This window comes from Rattus norvegicus, chromosome X, assembly GCF_036323735.1.
Source record: "Rattus norvegicus strain BN/NHsdMcwi chromosome X, GRCr8, whole genome shotgun sequence".
Lineage (NCBI taxonomy): Eukaryota > Metazoa > Chordata > Mammalia > Rodentia > Muridae > Rattus > Rattus norvegicus.
This window is the reverse complement of record NC_086039.1, coordinates 28,795,730-28,814,646: the sequence shown is the minus strand read 5'-3', so window position 1 is coordinate 28,814,646 and position 18,917 is coordinate 28,795,730. Positions and strand designations below refer to the sequence as shown.

General features: G+C 37.8%; 1 protein-coding gene and 1 long non-coding RNA gene across 7 annotated transcripts in view; one reads left to right on the top strand and one right to left on the bottom strand.

Annotated features, from left to right (window-relative positions):
- The window catches only part of Arhgap6 (Rho GTPase activating protein 6), a 536,433-nt gene that overhangs the window by 247,698 nt on the left and 269,818 nt on the right, over positions 1–18,917 (top strand). The gene's annotated exons all lie outside the window — the stretch shown is intronic.
- LOC120099231 (uncharacterized) lies at positions 6,996–12,889 on the bottom strand. 2 transcript variants are annotated; one of them, XR_005498299.2, is made up of 3 exons: positions 12,680–12,889; positions 10,257–10,368; positions 6,996–7,359 (listed from the first exon to the last, which is right to left on the bottom strand). It is a non-coding gene; the product is annotated as an uncharacterized LOC120099231 (long non-coding RNA). The 2 variants fall into 2 exon arrangements; XR_010061306.1 differs by lacking the exon at positions 10,257–10,368.

Genomic DNA, 18,917 nt, shown 5'->3' with positions numbered 1-18,917 from the left:
GTAGGAATTCATGGAATCCATTTGAAAATGTTGCACATATAATCTACCATTTCGCCACCATTTTCTTTGTCAGCAGTTGAGTGCCTTTCCCCACTTTGTAACACAAAGCCCTGGTCTTTAGAACTGAAGTTCAAGATCCCTTTCAGAAAAACCAAGGCCAGCTGGTTGCCACGACTGATCAGTTTGCACCCCAATCTTTTTCCCTTCATATTGTAATATTTTCTACCTGTGTCACATGGCAGTTATCATTGATGTTATCTCTAAATCCCTCCTGAAACGCGTGTCTTTACCTTTGTATTGTTTCTTGGTTTCCCATCTTTCCTCACGTTCATCTCCCATCAATATTGCAATTCCTCCTTTTACTGGCCCTCTTTTGAAATGAAACCATTTATCTTTATGTTACATATGTTTAAATCTAGATTTTTGTGTATGAGAAAAATATGTGATACATGTATTTTTGAGTCTGGCTTATCCCACTTAAAATATCCAGTTTTATCAGTTTTCCAGCAAAAGACATAATTTTGCTCTTCTTTTTAGTTGATATATTTATCAGTCTCTGTGTGTCTTATCTCTCTGTCTCTGTCTCTCTGTCTCTGTCTGTCTCTGTCTCTGTCTCTCTGTCTCTGTCTCTGTCTCTGTCTCTCTGTCTCTGTCTCTGTCTCTCTCTCTCTCTCTCTCTCTCTCTCTCTCTCTCTCTCTGTGTGTGTGTGTGTGTGTGTGTGTGTGTGAGCGTGTGTGATTTTCTTCGTCATGCATCTGTTGATAGACAATTTGGCTGGTTCTCTTTCCTGACTGTTGAGAATAGTGCAGCGATGGACATGAATGTGCAAGAATCCCTGTGGCCTGCTGCCATAGATGCCTTCAGGTATATATTTCATAGTGAAAACTGGCTGGGTCATATTATTACAGCTCAACTTTTAGCTTTTTGAACAACCTCCATACTGAGTTCCATAGTGACTGACAAACTTGCATTCTTACCAACAGTGTAAAGGGTTTCCTACCCTCAGCCCCACATCCTTACCAGCACCTGTCATCATGAATTTCCTTATCGACAGCCATTCTGATAGAGGTCAGATGTAATAACAGTGAAATGTGACTTGGATCTATCTGATGGCTAAAAATGATGAACTTTTATCTCATATCAGTGGACATTTAAATGTCTAATATTAGGAACCTGTTTGCATTACTTGGGGGGTTACGGTTATGAGTTCTTTCTGTATTCTGGATTTTTTTCTTTTATTTTATGTGCTTTGGTGATTTGCCTACATGTTATAAACTTCCACGTGGGTGCTGGGAATTGAACCCAGGTTCTCTGGAAGAGTGTCCCATTCGCTTTACCACCAAGCTATCTCTTCAGGCCATGCATCTGGATCTTAATACCAAGTCAGATGCTGTGCTGGCTAGGTTTATGTTAACTTGACACTAGCTATAATCATCTGAACTGAGGGAACTTTGAAAAACTTCCTCCATAAGATCCAGCTGCATGGTAATTTCCCTTTTTCCCTATTTTTAATTGAATAGTTTATGTATTTACGTTTCAAATGTTAACCCCTTTCCTGGTTTCCTCCTCAACAATCCCCTTCCCCCTGCTTCTAAACAAGACTTCACAGGACCAAAAGTTTCTCCTATTGATGCCAGACAAGGCCAACCTCTGCTGTGTATGTGGCTGGATCCATGGATCCCACCATGTGTACTCTTTAGTTGGTCGTTTAATCCCTAGGAACTCTGGGGGTCTGGTTGGTTGATATTGTTTTCTTCCTATGGGTTGCAAAACCCTTCAGCTCCTTCAGTCCTTTCTCTAACTCCTCCATTGGGGTCCCTGTGCTCAGTCTGGTGGTTGGCTGCAAAGATCCTCATCTATATCAGTAAGCCTCTGGCAGAGCCTCTCAGAGGACATTCATACCAGGTTCCTGTCAGCAAGTACTTCTTGGCATCAGCAATAGTGAGTGGGATTGGTGGCTGCATATGGGATGGCCTTTCCTTCAGTCTTTGTTTCATTCTTTATCACTGAGTGTGTACTTTGTATTTTCTTTTGTTACTGGGTTACCTCACTCAGGATGGTATTTTGTAGTTCCATCCATTTGCCTAAGAATTTCATGAAGTCATTGTTTTTAATAGCTGAGTAGTACTTCATTGTGTAAATGTACATTTTCTTTATCGATTCCTTTGTTGAAGGACTCCTGGGTTCTTTACAGCTTCTAGCTATTACAAATAAGGCTGCTATGAACATAGTGGAGCATGTGTCCTTGTTATATGTTGGAGCATCTTTTGGGCATATGCTGAGGAGTGGTATAACTGTGTCCTCGGGTAGCACTATGTTCAATTTTCTGAAGAACTTCCAAACTGATTTCCATTCAGGCTGTATTACAGAGCAATCGTGATTAAAACCTACAAGGTATTGGTACAGAGACAGGCAGGTACATCAGTGGAATAGAATTGATGACCCAGAAATAAACACACATACACGCCTATGGTCATTTCATCATTGACAAAGGAGCTAACCATCCAGTGGAAAAAAGACAGCATTTTCAACAAATGCTGCTGGTTCAAGTGACTGTCAGCATGTAGAGGAATGCAAATAGATCCATTCTTATCTCCTTGTACAAAGCTGAAGTCCAAGTTGATCAAGGACTTCCACATAAAACCAGATACACTGAAACTAATAGAAGAGAAAGTGGAGAAGAGCCTCGAACACCTAGGCAAAGGGGAAAATTTCCTGAGCAGAACACCAATGGCTTATGCTCTAAGATCAAGAATCGACAAATGGGAACTCATAAAATTGCAAAGCTTCTGTAAGGCAAAGGACATCATCAATAAGACAAAATGGCAAACAACAGATTGGGAAAAGACCTTCACCAGTCCTACATTGACAGAGGGGTAATATCTAATGTAAACAAAACATTCAAGGAGTTAGACGCCAAAGAGCCAAATAACCCTATTAAAAAATGGGGTAGAGTGCTAAACAAAGAATTCTCAGCTGAGGAATATCAAATGGCTGAGAAGTACCTAAAGAAATGTTCAACATCCTTAGTCATCAGGGAAATACAAATCAAAACAATGCCAAGATCCCACCTCACAGCAGTAAGAATGGCTAAGATAAAAAACTCAGGTGACATCAGATGCTGGTGAGGATGTGGAGAAAGAGGAACACTCCTCCATTGTTGGTATGTTTTTTTTAAATTAGTGATTATTGGGAGAGTGCCCAGCCCTTTGTAGGTGGTGCTAGCCCTCTGCTGATGGCCCTGGGTTCAATACAAAAGCAGGTTGAGCAAGCCACGTTGAACAAACCAGTAAGCAACACTCTGACATGGACTCTGCATCAGCTCTTGCCTGTCGGTTCCTGCCCTGTTAAAGTTCTGGACCTGACTTCCAAGGATGATGAACTGTAATACGGCCAAATAAAATCTCCAAGTTGATTTTGTCATGGTGTTTCATCATAGCAATAGGATCCCTAACTAGAAAAGATGAATATCCAGTAAAATGTCCTCACATTCTGCCTGCCATCTTCTGTTAGTTTTATTATTAACCTTTTAGTTAATTGACAATTTTATATAATTTTTTACTTTCTTTACCCTGGAATTCCTCCCAGATACATCCTCCTATGTGACCCGATTTTGTATCTTCCTTAAAAAAAGAAAAACCCATCAAATCCAATTGGTGCTACCCATATACTTATAGCTGTGTGGACATCTACTAGAGCATGGTCATCATGTCTCATCTCTTGAGGAAAATGTACTCCATCCCTTCCTGTAGCTGGGAATTGCCAATAATAGACTACTTTAATTTCATGAGATTCTATTGCTGAGTTCTTGCTATTTCCTTAGCTACTTGAAATTTCCTTACTTATGCCTGTATCATGAACATTTTTTTCTTTTTATCCTCATTTCTTGTTGCCCTTCCATCTGGCTTTGCAATAAGTCTCATTAGGTGTACTATTCTTGATTGTCCCTGTCCATTTTGTTATCAAATGAAATAATTGACTGCAGCATTGTCATTGGCTCAAAAAAATTAGCAGACAGGCTATGGATAATATTTAACCAGTGGCTGTTTTAAAATTGTTGAGTTGGAGTATACTTTGGGAAGAATATTTTCTAGTTTCCAGTTATCAAGAATAGCACCTTAAGAAGCAGCATTTTAAGGAGGTGAAGGTTCAGTTCTATAATTCTTCAAGGATTGCAATCAAGAAACATTATCCCTTTATCTGGTTTGTAAGAGATAGCATTCCACTTTCACCTGAACCTTTACTATAAACATACCGAAAATGTGAGATCAATCAGTCTCTCACTAGTATGTCAAAGAACACAAAGATGCTACATAGGCCTGGAGGTATTGGTATCCATTTTTAAAATTCAAAGTACTAGTTTTGCAATACTCCACTGAAAATAGTGCCCAGTTTCATCCTTTGCTTAAAGACCCCTACTCCAATGCTGACATTCTTTAACTGTCTTTCTGGTCTAAAACATGATGCCATTTTAATCAAAAGAAAGATGTTCTTCATTATTTATGTATTTATTGTGTTACTTCTTATACATGTGTATTTAGGTAGCTGCATAGGTTGGTATAAAGATGTGGAAAACTATAGGACAGTTCCTCTAAAAGGATGCATATGCATTTTTTCTGAAGGAACAGCCACACACCCAAACAGAAACACCAGCAAATATTTACCAAAGGGCATTTGCTAGAATGTTCAACCCAGTTGGTATCAACCTTACGTCTATTGACAGGCATATTTAGTTCACACCATAAAATATCTCTCAGCAGAAAATATGAAGTATGATTGCATGTCACAACATATAGTATGGGTGAAAAACACCTAGTTAAAAAAACATCTACTGTATACTGTATGATTCTAATGAACTAAAGCTCAGAGCCAGACTGGCTAGCCAACAGGACTGCAAATCAGTATATGGTGACATTTAGGGGTTGAGATTGGGAAGAGACTGGAAAAATGCACTGAGGTGTGTGCATTCATCTGTTTGTATACTAGATTGCAATAAAGCTCCAAATATAAAAGTAAAGCTAAGAAAAAGAACAGGCATCTTTTTAATGATGGAGTGCTGGTAAGACTGCACTCAGGCAGTTTACTACAAATGTAACTTATGGAGTATACCTCATAAAACAATCATGTGGATCTATGTAACAACAAGCCTGTACCTGTGGTAGGGACTGTGTTTTGAGTCTACTCTCAGTCACAAATAGAATACTTATTGTTTCCAGCTTTTTGCATTAGATTGTCTCCAACACTTAAGTTTGGTGGACCAGGTCTTCCCAGCTTCCTGTATCTATCCCATGGCAAATCTAAAAAGGTGGAGTTTGAACCACGTGTGATAAATTCTCTAAGCACATCTCATGTCTGCAGTCTTGCTATCTCAAAGGAGACAGTGAAGGCTCCAAGAAGAGAGCTGCATGTTGGGATTTATGGAGTCTAAGAAGGAAATTTGTAAGGATAGCATCTTTCCACTTCTGTTTAGTCTTAACTTGTTGAAACTTTAAAGAGATACTGGAGACTGGGGGAGCTGTTTGTATGCAAAATGTTGCTGCCTCAATTGCACTCTTAAATTCTGGCAGAATGCCCAGTCTTTTGTGGGAGTCAGGATAGAATGTGTGCACTTCTCAAAGAAATCAATTTTAGATTTTACAAAAGGATTTAAGTGTTATTGCTCCCCAAGGAGAAATTGAGAGTTTTTTTAGAGGAGGAAGGCCAGAAGAAATAGTTTGGTGCTTCAAAAGAGTCTCTCAAATAATTGGCTGACATATTGAGTTAAATTCATCCCATCCCATGGATGCCAGTCTGGATTTATAAAAGAAAGAAAAATATTAAATTCTAAAAATGAATGATAGGGATGTTATAACCCAGGTATTAGAGTGATTGATGGCCATTCTTAAAAATAACACATACATAAACTTAAATTAGGTAACTGTAAATAAATATACATGCTCAATCTAAAAGCTTGTATGTGTGTATATATATATATGTAATATATACTAACGTTTGATTATTCAAAATCTTTCACTTAAAATATTGTCTGTACATTTACAAATGTGTTCATAACACACAATATATAATATATATTTATAGTTGAATAAATATACACATACTATAGATACACATTATATACATTATATAATATGTATAATATATTATGCATGTATATGCATGCATTGTATATACACATGAATTATTGTACATGTATAATAATGTAAAATATACATATAATATGTATATTATATTGTATATATTATATACTAGGTATAAATGTATATAAATATACACATTTATGTTATATGTGTAAATATATAAACAGATATTTTATATATAATTTATAATATAATAATATATAAATGTATATAAATATGTAATAATGAGAAGAACCTGAAGCTATTATTTCTTAGACTCCCGGAAGATTTAGATAATTTTTGTACAGCTTCTCATTTCAGTTGTAGCACCGCAAGAACCATGTATTCAAAGAAATACGTTTAGGAGAACACAATATGATTAACACTTTTGGAATATTGAGATGTAGTACTAAGGAATGAGGTGATAGCCATTCAGATATTTGAGGGAATTGGGGCCATTGGAATATCGATTCTGTAGATTTCTTGGTATATGGACCAAAGCATTTGGCTAATATTATCTTAAGTTCCACTACGCTTTGGTGACCCCTACGAGTGGAATTGAAAGGAGTTACAGCTTCATTTCTGGTGACAGAGTTGCACAGGGATAAATATACAACCAGCACTCACAAATACCAAAGTCCTGATCTCAGAGTTATCAAGTGCCCTTTGGAAAGGGGTTTCATCGATAGTACTGTATCAGTATACTGTGAATAGTAAAATCAATGAGTCTTGGTTACTGAATTCTATATATATTAGCTTTTAAGTGGGAAGCCACATGCTTTACTTCTTAGACCCGTTGAATTTCTTTGTGGGTGAACATTTAATACATCTACTCCAGAACCAAAAATGGTTGCTCTGAGATAACAAAGGCCCTGTGATTTCCTTTTCTGAATAAATGCTTTATTATTTCCACAGGGACATAATTCTGATTTTAGATAGTTTTACTCTTAAAACACCACATCACCGTGTCTGAAGGAGAGTTGTTAGCCATCTGCAATGATCAAACCATATGTGTGTCTATCAAGTGTGGGCCCAAGGAATGCTTCTGTTGTAATCATCACCAGGCCACTCCAAAGGAACAACTGCTGTGATCCCAGTTAAATGTGGTCCAGATCCATTCGAGAATTGTTGGAGCAGTAAACACTCATGGTATTTACTCTCGTCTCCTGCAGTCAGTCATCCTTAAGTGTTCCACACATATTCTTCATGTTATTGGTATACAGTAAGACAGGAATCAGGCTCCTGGATGTAACAAACAAAAAGGATTAACATGCCAGCTGTTTTGAGGAGAATGGTGTTTTGGAATATATAGCAAACAAAATAAGTAAGATCCTATCAAAGGTGCCAGTACAAAGCCTGCAGAGATTCGTATAGTGCATGATGCTGTGCATCAGGAATTATACACCCCCCCATTAGCTTCTAAAGAAGCTATTCAGAGCCTTATAGCCAGGGAAATGGAAGAAGTGGAAGGGAAAGGACGTGATGGATGTTATGGTGGAAGAGGGACATAATAAACTGAGAGAAATTTCCTCTTATAAACAAGAGGAATCTTTAACATGTGACCTTGAGTTGTAGAGTGGTACAAGACCAGAAGGTACATTGTAGAATATTTACAGCAAGGTGAGGCTACCGTGTACACTGGGTTAGTTATGGAAGGTGAGTTGGACTTCAGAATACCTCCCAGAAGCTTGACTAATCTGAAATATATACACACAATATATAATTTATCTAAACTGTATGACCTTCCTCTAAAGTTACCACCTGCCTATTAAAACCAGTTACCTCACAAAAATAAATTTTAAAAAATGAGTTGATTTCCTGGGGGGTGTACTAGGGTTTAAAGGACAAGGTAGAATCATAGGCCTCCAGGGTATGGTCAGGTCAGGTATTCAGTTAAGCTGTCTGCTATTCTGGTCTCAAAACACAAAGATTGTTGTGCAGTTCAGTCTAGCACAGGAAAGTAACAAACATGTTTCAGCACCAAGGAACCAGCGTGTGTTCAAAAGCAGAATAAGAGTTTCAAGGCAAACAAGGGCACAAGCAAAAAGCTTCAAACACCAACCAATGAGGAGATTAGAAACATAAACGCTGCAAAGAAGTATTTAAATATTTGTTTTGTGTGGTTGGTTTCATTTGTGTTGTTCTAGAAGAAATGAGGTTGGAAATACTTTCTTTGATTAAGTCTGATACAAACAACTGGGCTGCTCATAGAAATGAATATGTGGAAGACAGAGCCTCTTCTTGGGATTTGTAAAGCACTGCGACAGAGAAAATGAAAGCCCAAATTAGGGAAAACATAGAGAAAAGGAAAGAAAGTGTCATTTCACTTTTTACATCTGACGGTCAGTGAGCATTTTCAGTACAGGACCCTATACAGTAGGCCATTTCAGGCAATCACAGTTTAAGGAGTAAGCAGCGTAGACAAATGCTTAACTCAATGGGTGGGTTTGTGCTCTAAGAAGTCTTTATTTACAGGGCAAGAATTTGAATTTCAAATAATTTTCACACGTCATGTAGTAGCAGTCCTTTGATTTTTTTCCAAACCATTTGAAAAATGAACTCACTCCTGTGCTAAATTTGAGACAAACATCTCCCCACAAGCTTGCTCTTTCCGAGACTCCTGGTTGAAAAGCAACATCTTTGCCCTTTTAAGTTTGGGAGAATTTATTGAATGGTGATTTTTCCCCCCTTTGGTATTTTCCTAGGATTTTTTTCGAATGCTTTTTGTGCCTGTGACACTTTCCAACACCAGTCGTCATACATTTATTAAGCACTCGCTGTGAACTGAAATGCTGAGGACAGACGTCAGAGGAAAAGAAAATATTAGCAATAGGACGTGGTACAGAAGCTCCTCTATTTATGGAATTTCAACTCGTGCACTTTCATAGATACAAACAAAACCAGACTCTGGAGCAAAGCCCTCTGGCTCCCTCCTTACCGCCCAAATATGCATCAAGAGTTTCTGGGAGCTTTTTTTTTTTTTCTGATCCCTTGGGTCTTTTATTTCTCATTTATTCAGTCCATTAGGTAGGTAGTGCATTTTTGCTTAAACCTCATCTTTTGTGATAACCTCATGGGGCATGAGGAGAAAAAGAACAGGAAGGAGTAACAGGAGGTAGAAACAACTTGTAAAAGTTGAGACATCTCAGAAAAGCTGTCACAGTCTGTTGACAGAACAATTTTCAGGGCAAAGATGTTGTCATGCAGCTTGTGAGAAGGTACATGCCTCTAATTAGAAAGACTTCTATAAAGAACTGTCACGTACCCAGCAGTGTTTTAAGTATATATTTAAATGTATATGTGTTCCTTGAAGCATTATGTATATCTCAATAAATCCATTGTAGATAGAAAATAACACAAGTCAAACATATATTTATGCATCCAATCTATGTAAGCTGCTAGCCGCTCTAGCCAAGCAGGATCCACACTGTGCAGTTTTGTTCCTTTCTTCTTATGACCTAAGACTGACCAGTCGCTGTTGCTTGCTGCTGCTAGCTGACCTTAAGACATTATTACACTATATATTCTAGCCAAGGGAAGGACTTTGAAACTGAATGGATTATTTCTATTTAATGAGTTTTGCCTTTTGATTTTGAGATTTTATAATATAATTACCTCAATTATTCTTCCCTTTCCTTCCTCCATAGCTCTCCTTCTTTTCCTCCCTCCATTTGCTCTCTTGCAAATTCATAGCCTCTTTTTCTACTAATTGCTTTTACATGCACACTCTTACATACAAACACACACACACATACTCACTGACACACACTCTTAAATCACACACACACACCACACCACACACACACACATACTCACTGACACACACTCTTAAATCACACACACACACTACACACACACACACACACACACACACACACACACACACACACACACACATTTCAGCCATAAGGCTTTGGCACTGAACAACAGATTTGTGTGTTCTGCTCTGCGGAAGACTATTTTCCCACTGCCAGCAACCCTTAGTTGCCTGCAATTCTTTTTCTAGGGTTGAGGTCTCATAAGTTTTCCTTGTCCTCTTTGGCAAGGTTATTGGTGTAACTTTTGAAAAGCAGGAAAACAGTAAATCCAACAGTTGTCAATTAAGAACCATATGTACCTATATAATATATACCACATACCTTGACCGCCACCACCGTACACAGCAATTCTGCATCTGTGCATTGTGTTGCTTCTAGTGAATAGTATTTCAGCTTTTGCAAAGAATGACTTATGGTGTTCTAGAGCAGTTGTCTGGTATACAGAAGACACAGGAAATATGTGAGAGTATCTAGATATGCACACAGAAAACACTATCTTAATCACCAAAATAATGTTAGGCTGGGAATATAGCCTACTGCGGAGTGTTGGCCTGGCATGTATAAGGGGGCTCTGGGCTAAGTTCTCAGTACCACCTTTACTGTGATGTCTGACAAAATGATGAAACATAGAGACTTTAAGTATGTGGTAAGATGATCAATACCATAGGCCTATTTTGTGTTCATTTAAGTCAAGCCAGGCATAAATGTTTCTATGGGTTTGCAGTTTTGGAATCTGTCTGACTGGTGAAATGGTAAATGAGGTTGCTGAAGCTGCTCAGCAGTGCCTGCAGTGTGAGCCAGCAGCTCTGCTACTTCAGAAAATGTCCAGCCTCTGAAACGAAACAAGTATGCTGTGGGCAAGGATGCCAGATAAAGCAGTCATCAGCAAGGAGGGCAGAAATGCAGAGGCTAAGCCTAGGAAGCTTGAGCCACATAATCTGGAAATGCATCTGGATGCTACAAGTTCCTACCATGTTCAGGACCTGCTATAGACTCAGAATAATAAACAGCTTTTATAGTTTACTTTTTTTAAAAGCAGCTTAAATATTTAAGGCATATATGTACTGATCTGTTTTGGAGTTCTGCTCAGAACATGTCAGATCTTTTTATTTGAACTGATTTCTGCCTCGGCGGGGTGAGCCTATTGGCAAAAGTGCTTGTTGTAGAAGCAGGAAGACCTGAGTTCAGACCACCCCAACACTCACAGAAAGAGACAGGTTTCACTATATATGACTGTAATTCTGGTGCTGAAGAAACAGAGATAGGCAGGTCATTAGAGCTCTGTGTCCAGCCAGCCTAGCTGAACTGGAGTTATAGGTTTAGCAAAATATCCTGTGTAAAACCAAGGCAGAAGATGGTTCGAGAAAACACCCAATATCATTGATCTGTGGCACATGTGTACCTATTTCGCCACATGCATATATATATATATGTGTGTGTGTGTGTGTGTGTGTGTGTGTGTGTATACATATATATATATATATATCAGAACACACACACACACACACACACACACACACACACACACACACCCCGATTCTCTGTGTCATTCTGTAGTTTCTAGTGAACAACACTTGAATGTCTCCAGAGGATTTCCTGTGAGATTCTGGAGCAGTTTTTCTGTACCCACAAGGAACAGGAAATTCCTGGGAGTTTCTGTCATCCTGGGACATCCCATAGACCATGGCTGGTGGGAGGGAAACTATGAAGTCAGAGGTCCCTTGGCTAGAAGGAGAACAAACTTCTGGGATTTCTTTATACTCCAGTTCTCTCCAATCAGGATCAGACTGAGACTGGGATAACCCTAGAAATGGTTCCAGTAATTTACTTCTTTCATTTCCCAGCCCCATTTTAATCCTTGCAAGTTTCTCTCGGGAGCACATTCTTTGAAAAGCACCCCTATGTCAGGCCTTGTCCAGTTATGTTTTTGAGAACGTCACCTCAGGCAGTAAGCAGTGGTATTACTATGCTAAAGAAATAGCACAATCCCTTGAATTTAGTTATCGTGAGAAGAGTAGACAAAAATGGCCTCTGTGAATAATGGAAGCTAGTTTTATCCTTTGGCCACACAGACTTGGCTAGGGAAACAGAGAAGGGGTAAAACATTGAGAAATCTTATAGCTGGCAGTCCTCTAGGGTACAGTGCAGCATCTCCATTTGTAGGTTTTCTAAGGTCAATTTAAATATTACCAGGGGAATGTAACACTATATCCTATCTTCCTCACCTTTCTTCTCTAGTCTCCATATGCCATAGAGTTCACTCACTTAAAGTCAATGACGATCTATTCAGCCAATTTTAGAAAATTATCAGGAGCACTAAGAGAAGTTCAGTACCCTTCAGGTTACTAACTTTTTAACCACACAGCTTATTAACTACTTGAGGGTGTAGTCCTAGGAAGTAACAAATGAAATCTTTGTCTATGCAGATTTACTTGCTCTGGATATTTTATATAAATAGAATCACACAACATGTGACCTTTACTGATGGCCTTCTTTCAATCATCATCAATATCTCAAGATGTATTTAGATTGTACCATGTTACAGCACTTCAACCCTTTAATGGCAAAATAACCTTGTACCAGATAGATTTCTTTTAGCTATTCATTAGCTGGTGAATATCTGAGTATTATGAATAATTTTGCCATGACCACTTACATACAAGATTTTTTGAAGATGTGTATTTTCATTTCTCTTGGTTAAATACTTAGAATTGATATCATGGATACACAGATTTTGTTCTCACCTGCAGCCAAAAGCTAAGTCTTCATAGCTTCCACCCTTGGTTTTTGTCCAAGCTTCTCTAGAAAATGAACGAAGACTTTCCTTTCTTCCACATGACTTCTCTTGAAATTGTCCATCATTGTCTTCCAGTCTTTCCTTAACATTTGCAGGTTGTCTCGCTTCTGTTCTAATCATTCCAATACAGAGATGGTACTTACAGGAAAGAAAACCAAGAGTTTTGAAGTTGTTCTTCTATCTGTTATGATGTAACAAACAGCTTGTGTTTGTTCCAAAGCTAATGCTTTCCCATCAACAACAGCTAATCAGTGGCAGATAATTTTTTCATTTTCTAAGATTAGAGGGGAAAAAAATCACTTTCTTGGTAAAAAGACTTTACAATGGGTATGGAAGGGGTTTTCAGTTTGTAAAATAATAAGCACTGGGCAATTTCATATATACATTTGTCATTTAACATAATGTGAAAAAAATTCTTTGTTTCTTAAAAACGATAAACCACTCTCTTGAGAACTTTGAAAGAACTCACTTGGCCTGAAGACAATAGGTAGAAAATTTGATGATGTCAAAGGACAAAAAGCAAGTTATTGAGTAAGCTCAGAGATCTATGGAAAGGCTTTAATTTAATGTTCACTGTTTTTCCATAGCATTTGATTCTTACCGGTTAGTCATATACTTAGGCATATTTTTATATCTTTTGAAATGTGAAATCCAGGGCTTGAGATAGCTTCTAGTATTGTCTCATATTACCTGCTTGACCTTGCATAAGTCTCTTGACCAAGGACAAGTTTTTGAAAGCATCAGTTTCTGCATCTCATTACCATTTGTGTGGTTCTCCAAATGTGTTGTACGTAGAGATCTTGTTTTAAATGTCAGCCCTAAGCTGGTGGTTAAAGTGATTCAGATCAGTGTGTTTTGAGGACTTTCTTCACAATAAATATTTTTAAAGCCTACATCCAAGTGTATACTGATGCCTGTTACCTTGAAAACCATTCTTTTTGATTACTAATTAGGTATTTCTGCTTGAACTCTTCCCTTTTGTACCATCTTCTGCTAAAGGGGAAGAAAAACCTTATATCCTTGTATATGTTTTACATTTTTACTGCATGTGAATACAAATAAAAAGGATGACGACCAAGAATCAAAATAAAGAAATACTGCTAGTCAAAATCCTGATTTATTAGAGTTCCTTTCATCAGAACAATTTATATATAAAGTAGAATTTCTCAACATGTGTACTAGGAATATTTTTGGCCAGGCCAAATTTTGCTCTATGTGTGATACTGTTCCCTGTATTCATTATAGGATACTGGATATTTCTCTCCTGTATATACAAGACATCAGTAACAGTTCTCCCTGCTTTCAGTTTTCAACAATGCTAGCTGCTTCTCCATATTACCAAATGTGTTCAGGGGCAGTGCAAAAATTAACTAATAAGGTGCTGGGAACCACCCTTCTAAAATGTAGTCGCACAGAAAAGAATTCAAGGAATTGGGTTGGGGACAGTTTCCTTTTTTTTTTTTTTTTTTTTTTTTTTTTTTTTTTTTTTGCTGCACTGCAAGGCAAGAAGCTGCTAAACTATTAGTGCTCTGACCTTGTGCATTAGGCATCCCTCAGGATTGAGGAACACTCTGGCTTACCGCATTTGTTGGATTAATGAGCTCCAGATAGGTTAAGTGTCTTGGCAGGAGAGGGACATTTTGTTTTATTGTCCTCATTTTATTAGATGCCTGACAAAATTTTTTTAAGGTTTGCCTCATATATTCTCCTCTTTATCATAAAGATAGATTTATCACAAGATAGATTTATTGGGGGAGTCCCTCTACATGCGAAAATGTTTTGAAAACTACAGTCACCACAGTAACACAATGTCACTGTTTGCACTACTGTTGGGCCTCAAAAGTAAGGAGTTTTGGAGCTTCCAAAATTGGTTTGTTTGGATTAATGGTCAAGTGCTCTAAAACACTGCCACAAATGGCCAGCCAATCTGCTGGCATTCCAACTTCCTGCCATGCTGCATGGTTCTTAGGAGTCAGCTTAATTCTACTCTTCTGCAGCATTGAGCTTTATCTTCAGGTAGTACAAAATATACTGTACTGAGAGAACAATGTTCTTGGTGTGAGAACTCTATGTAGGCATTCTTGAAGACCGATTTCCTTATGGCTATGAAAGGGTTCACAACCTCAGCCATCTTGGTATTTGAGGCCAGATCATTCTTTGTGATGGTTATCCTTCTATCACTTGGAGAATATTTGGTACCATTCCTGTTGTCCACTTACTAGATCAAGTGCCAGTTCTCCAAAGTTATAACAGGATGTGATAGCTCTAGGCATTGCCAAATTTCTCCCGGGAATAACACCATCTTCAATTCAGAATCACTGACCAAAGAAATATGGGTAGAGATTCTGGTAATTCAGTGGAGGAGCATGACTAATAATAAGAAAGAACCTTTACTTTGAAACCTGATGTGTAAATCATTTTGTGTCCAACTCTATTTTCCATTTTGTAAGTATCATACATTATGTATGTACAACAAGAAAACTCTCCTTTGAAATAAAATGAAAATAATCATTATTTCCTGACATCATGGGGATTATGGTTTGTTGTTTCCACACAGCTCCCCAACTTACATGTTCAATCAACAGTGGAAACAACATTATTTAGAATATTTATCCTACCACTCATAGTGGCATCACAGTCTTGGCCATTCTGCAAAGTATGGACACTTGAGATGCCATACAGATAAAGGAAGGTTGGGATTAGAGAAAGAAATACCAGTTGATTGTGCTATAAATGAAAAGTCACTTCCTTTTCATCAGTTTATGTTAATTAAATATAATAATGGGTTTCACTATGACTTTCATGCAAGTACATACAGTATTTAATCACATTCACTCATGATGATCTCCATTTTATTTCTACTTTCAAATCCTTTATTCTGCTTTTGTTTTGTTTTTTTCTTTCCCCCTACCTGCTTTTTGTTGTTGTTATTGTTGTTGTTGTTGTTATTGATATTGTTGTTGTTATTGTTCCTCTTCCTCCTCCTCCTCCTCCTCTTGCTCTTGTTCTTGTTCTTGTTCTTCTTGTTCTTCTTGTTCTTGTTCTTCTTGTTCTTCTTGTTCTAGTTCTTGTTCTTGTTCTTGTTCTTGTTCTTCTTCTTCTTCTTCTTCTTCTTCTTCTTCTTCTTCTTCTTCTTCTTCTTCTTCTTCTTCCTCTTCTTCTTCTTCTTGTGACTCAATAGGTGGATGAATATTTTAAAGAACCTAGTAACAACACTAGACAAAGGACTATAGTTAACAAGAACTCCTGAAAGGAGAAATAGTCTTCTACAGAGAAGAGCACAAGAATTGGTAATCTAATATTAAATGATATCAGCCATAAAAACATATACAAGTAACATTATGCAGACTGAACTGGTTTTAGTTATGTATTTAGGAATATATATTATATTTATAATAATTTATGATTTATACATTATATTTATAATTGTAGATATAATAAATTTTAAAAAGAGAGATGTCCTAAATTTGAGAGAACAGGGGGAACTTCCCAGGAGAGTTTGAGTGGAAGAAAGAGAAGGGATAAGCAAAGTAATTCTATTATAATTTCAAAAAAATAATATTATAGAAGAAGAAAAGTAAATAAAGCATGGTCAATTTATCAGTGGCTATACCACTAATGAGATTGTCTTCCCTTCTCCCAGGAACCATTACCTATAGATCTCCAGGGAGAGGTTGAACTTCATGAGTCCCTCCCCTCTCCTTGATATTGTATCTGGAGACACAGTCTTGTGCTGGTAATTTAAGTTGCTGTTAGTTCAAGAGTTCAATAGCCATGTCATTTCTTGATTCTCAAGCTGCAATTTGGAACGGCATAGCTGGAGGGATTATGGCCTCTCCTTTTTTGATTAATAACCCTTGAATAGAACATTTATTTTAGAACCATCTCTCTGTGGGTTCTTTTTAAGGGCACTCTCCCGGGATCCTTGGCACAGAGTAGCAATTCTTCAGTGAACATATCAGATGACAAGAACAGTAAAACCAATGGTACCTTAATGGGACCTATTGTAATGATTGCTTTACGCCAATTCTCCCTTGTTTCCTCTCTCCCCTGCATTTTCAGGTCATCATGTTCCTATCCATAATTGACACATAATTCTGTGATGTTCCTTGTGCTGGTGATCAGGATCATAGTACCACGCAGCTGTGCCAAACCATGTCCCTCTCTCTAATCTCTCCTGTGTGATTGCAGATCCAGGCAATATTCTTGGGACCATCAGGGATTCTTCAGGCACTAGTCTTGGTCTTGGATCTGCTTTCAGGCTGAGGGTTCTACCTTTTACTGAGTTGGACAAAGGAACAAGGGCCTTTTGTTCTTTGTATCCCTCCTAGGGATTTAGGAAGTGAAGTAAGGAATTATGACTATAGAGTAAACTGATCATTCCTGAAGCGGCACATATGTTTACAATTTGCTCTTTGAGATTGTCACCCTCCAAGCAAGTTGAGCTTCTACCAAACGAAGTGTCCTCCCTCTAAAGAACACCAAATGTATCATTTCTTCCTGCCTGTGAATACATGAAATCAGCAATAGTATTATTGACACCAGTGCCCCAGAAATGCTGGAGGGCCCTCCTTTAATCCCAGAAGACATGATTTAGGAAAGGGGGTCATGGAGCTACCTCTTAGATATCCTTCCTTATCCTAGGGTTTGGTTTCTTTAATTTCATTATTGTAGCTTTGTGAGAAAACCTAAAAGAGAGTCAACTCTAAACTATGTTCAGCCTTTATATAAACTATGTTCAGTCTATTTATATGGTAGGGTAAATAAAGATTTTAATTAATACAATCCATTTGGGAAACTGTGGAACACTATCCAGTAACACTAAACTCAGGCATGCCTGTAGGTCAGCAACTCTATTTGCAGATTCTTACCCTGTAAAGATTCTTGCCCATGTGCATATGTGGATATGGATGAAGATGCTCAAATTATGTAGGTTTCACTAGTTCTAAATCAGAACAACCATAAATGTTCATCAACAGTTAAAAATTAAACAATGGCAACCACAGCAATAGAATGCCACACAGCAATAACAATAAGCTACAGTGACATTTGCGAACATGGGTGAGTTTTCAAACATAGTATTGAACAAAAAAAGCTTGATAATATATAATAAAATATATGTATGCATCAGTGTATGTAAAGTTAGGAAAAGCCTCTAATATTTTTAGGTACTTTACTTACTAAAATCCAGTTATTTTCCACCAGGTGGAATTTTGCCTTCTCCTACACCACAGAACATTGGCAATACTGGGAGACAGTTTTGGGTTGCTATAATTGGAGGAAAACAAATAATACTGGTATCTAGTAGTAAAGAGCAAAGTGCTGCGAAACATGCTATAGGGCATAAGGCTGCTCCAAAACAAAGAATATGAGTCCCTCAAAGGTACTGCACTTGGGAAGCCAGAAAATAAACCCAAACAAAAATATGATAATGGTAGGCTGGAGAAACAGCTCAATGGCTAAAAACCACATGTTCCTAGCACCCACTTGACAGTTAACAACTGTCTATAACTCCAGTTCCATAGTAAAATAGATCCTCTTCAGGGCCCTTACAAGCATAGTACACACACAATTACAGACATCCATGCAGGTAAAACACATATACACATCATAAAATGAAAATAAACCAATCATAAAAATAGGATGTATTCCACTTCCAGAAGAAGGCATGACTATGAATCCAAAAGGATGGGTTTCTGGAGTGTTATTAGCACTCCGTTCTTTAACTTGGATGAAGGGTTGGTAGAGGAATGTTCTATAAATGTTAGTGAGTTGTGGATCATATGATATAATTGGTTCAAAAACATTAAACTACTTTAAAGGGCTGAGTTTTATGATAATAGGATGGAGAAGTGGAAACAGTGGATATTGGGCGAGGAGTTCCCTGCCCAGGCAGATCCCATAGCCACCAATAACAGTGATGGAGTGAAACACGCTCAAGGGGGTTATTGGCACATTCAAAACTCTGCAGTTTAATTTGCTTTCACAAATGTAATTAAAGTTTTCCTAAGCAAAGGTAATCATCCTTGAGTTTTCACCAAATATGGAAAAGTGTAACTTAAACTATAGGCAGGCAGACTCCATTTTAAGTTACATATTCTAGGAGACAAGGTTCATTCTTAGCAGTGCCATGAAGTTTGGGGACAGAAATGCAAGGCATTCTACTATTAGCGTGGTACACGCAG